This window comes from Pleurodeles waltl, chromosome 5 (genome assembly GCF_031143425.1).
Source record: "Pleurodeles waltl isolate 20211129_DDA chromosome 5, aPleWal1.hap1.20221129, whole genome shotgun sequence".
In the NCBI taxonomy this organism is placed as follows: Eukaryota; Metazoa; Chordata; class Amphibia; order Caudata; family Salamandridae; genus Pleurodeles; species Pleurodeles waltl.
Genome location: NC_090444.1, coordinates 1,292,978,865 through 1,292,982,325, shown reverse-complemented (window position 1 = coordinate 1,292,982,325; position 3,461 = coordinate 1,292,978,865).

Genomic DNA, 3,461 nt, shown 5'->3' with positions numbered 1-3,461 from the left:
ATAAACAGTTTAATTGATAATCAAAGATGTAGTTATTTGTGACCCAATAGGTCATTGTGCGTTCTCTACTAACTCTAACGATTTGTATTGTTTAATATTGTTGACTTTTACATGCTACTTAGGCTATGATCATCTTAAACGAGTCAAAAGGTTCATCGGCCTTGAGGACGCGTCTGCTTATAAGTTACTATAACTAAACAGATAAGCCTGGGCGTGTTCACAGAACGAGGAACAAAATGGGAGATTGTTGCTCCCCACAATTATTTTACTATTTGTGTTGCTATCTAATGTTGCAAATAGTAGGATACCTATTCAAAAGAAAGGAGCCCAATTGCACTTAAGACAGTACGTGCTGTCCACAACCAAAAGTCGTTTCAGCCATGCTTGGAGGGCTGAAGAATGGATGCCTCGGAGGTCAGATTCTGTGGAGCTGATGGGCACAGCCTCAGGCTTACACCCTGAACTACTAATCATGGAGGAAGCCCTTCCATTCATGCTTTTCTCTCTGAGACCACTGGCATTACCATTATCTGTTAGGACAAGGTGTACTGGGCTAGGGAATGGCTGATGTCCACTTTTTGAAACATTCACAAATGAGACCCAGTCCTGCAGGCTTTGGGGGAAAGACATACAGTATATCATAAAACATTTGCAAAGGGCAATTGAGGTTTTCTGATAGGACCAGTAATGATCCAACATTATAACAAAAATACAGTTCTGTCAAAGAAACACTATCGCTTTGATCCAAAAATGTATAAAAAAAACTGAAATGGACTACTTTTAATGTGGTCACACTCCGCCAGAGCTCACCGAGTACACATAAGGACCTGACCTGTGACATCACAAGTGGGCGCAGGGCTGGTGGAGGACAGAGGAGAATTATCCTGCTAGATTTTGAAGTGGGGGCATAAGGGACAATGGGCCAGATGCATCAAGCCTTTTTCCTTTCGCAAACCGTTTGTGACTGGAAAAATGAATTTTGGTATGTATTAATTCCAAATTGCGATTCGGTAACATGTTACCGAATCACAATTTGACATTGCGAATACATACAGATTCGGTATTAGAAAGAGGCATGTTTAGGAAGTACCTCCCTTAGATTGAATCACAGTGATATGTAGGAATGTTTTGCTACCAAAATGCGGTCACAAAACATTCTCATTTTACCACCTACTTTAGGTTACCTTTCCAGATTTTGAAGTGGAAACTGAAGATTAAGCAATGGCAGGCAGAACATGTCTGCCACAGAAGCCACGCTGCACAGCACATATCCCTCCAGAAAGCGCTATAACCTGAGGAGCAAAGTCAGTGGGGCTCAAAGACCTCTTTCATTTGTTAACTATTTAATTATGATCATTGAGGTATTGACCCTCTATTAAATCATATTTATTGTCAAACCAGGCGGGCCAGCAGAGTAAGGAAAGGCAGGATATGCTATTTTATGTTAATGTTAGTGCTGAGTCAGCTGACTTAAGCAAAAGATACATAGATATATACACATACATGGCGGGAGTACGAGTTATAGTTGCCTTAGGGCACAAGTTACAGTTACTTTAGATAACTATAACTATAACTGGTGAATTTCTATGGTTTTGTAAGTTTGAAATGTGAGCCTAACTATAATGTCCCTGTGATCTTTATTTTTTTAAGTGAATTTCTGTTTTAAAAAATTCTATTTTCCAAACTATAACGTACCTGTAACGTCTATTTTTTCAGTGAACAGTGGATATATATATATATATATATATATATATATACATACGCACACACACACAATTATGTTTATATTTATCAACGATATCGAAAGTAGATGCTGCCAATAAATGGCATAATGATTGTGAATAGTGAGGAATAGTGAACAATAGTATATAAAACCAAAACCTTTCTCTGAATTTCAGCTCAAAATCACCATACTGGTTCCAGTATTAGTAAACATCCATTAAAGTCATATCTATGAAAACACTTGCTATGGAGTCTTTATCAGGACCACACTGCTTAAGGAGGTCAACCAATGATTAAAAATCACCACTTGCACTGAATCAGCATCTAACATAAAAACTCTGCAAGATTCTGTGGCGATACAAAAGTGGGGAGAAATGGGGATGTTGAGCCGGGCGCGCTGATTTTTAGTATTGAGGGCTTCTTCCGCGCTGAGAAATCAGTGCAAACAGCACCATGCGCCATTCCATAGGGCACTACTGCTCGATTTGTTTTTGCTCCCGCTCAAGTACTCTACTCGAGCGGCAGCTTTCCCAATGCAGTGATGTCATTTGAGATGTCATCAGTGATGTCACTGACCATGTCATGAGTGATGTAATATGTGAGGTCATAAGTAGTGCATTTCGGGGGTGCAAGTTATAGTTAGCTGAAGTAACTATAACTGAAAATTTCTACGGTTTGATACATGTAAAATGGGAACCTAACTATAACATCCCTGTAGCCTTTGTTTTTTTTAGTGAATTTCTGAGGTTGTTTTAATTCTGTTTCCTAATTATAACATCCCTTGTAATCTTTGTTTTTTCAGTGAATTTCAAAGTTTTTTTTATTTTTTATATTTAGTTACTCTGCTAATACAGGAAGCCTTGTTTTGTAGTGTAGTGTACCAAGTAACTGTATTATTTTTCTGGTTGTTTAAATACGTTTATAAATATATATATATAAAATAAAAAGAGAAAAAGTACAATTACTTATTAAAGAAGTATTTGTTCTTTACTAATTTTTAGAGGTGTAAAGTAAATAAAAAAAGCGTGATTTTGTTTAAGTAACATTTGAAAAATGTTTACCCATTCAATATTTTGTCTGAGGTAGGTGTGAGAAATAATATTTTAAAAATGTATACAAGTCAGGAGAGGATAGTAGCAGTAAGTAAGAAAAATTTTGTCATCTCCTTTACAGTGAGTTGAAAAACAGAGATAGTGATAGATAGCAATTGCGGAATCTGCTTTTTACAACTACTTATTGTTGGAAAATGGGTTATTGGTAAGGGCAGGTAGGTACCTACACCTAGCAACAAGCCACTAACCTCCACATAGGTACAGTTAGGTCTCAGTAAATTAATCCCAGCTCAACCCTTGGTAGCTTGGCAACGAGCGTCAAGGCTTAACTTAGGAGACAAAGTGTAAAGCATTCAAATATCACAAAACAGTAATTAAATAAAACACAGGAAACAGTTTAAAAATCCAAAACCAATTTATAAAAATAGTTTATATTTTTATCTTTAAAATGACACAAAAACGATTAAAATCGGTTCAGGGGAACCGGAGATATGAATTTTTAAAGAATTATTACTTTTCTAGCGCTTAGAAACAAAAAGCGCCAATCGGGTCATCTGGTTGCACCTCGACCGGGGCAAAGTCAAACTTTCAGGCCGACCGCGATGGAGCCCTGCTCGGCTACAGGTCGCGGGAGGCCTCGGTTAAAAAGTTACCTTCTGACTTAGTCTTTATTTTGAAGTTTTTCTT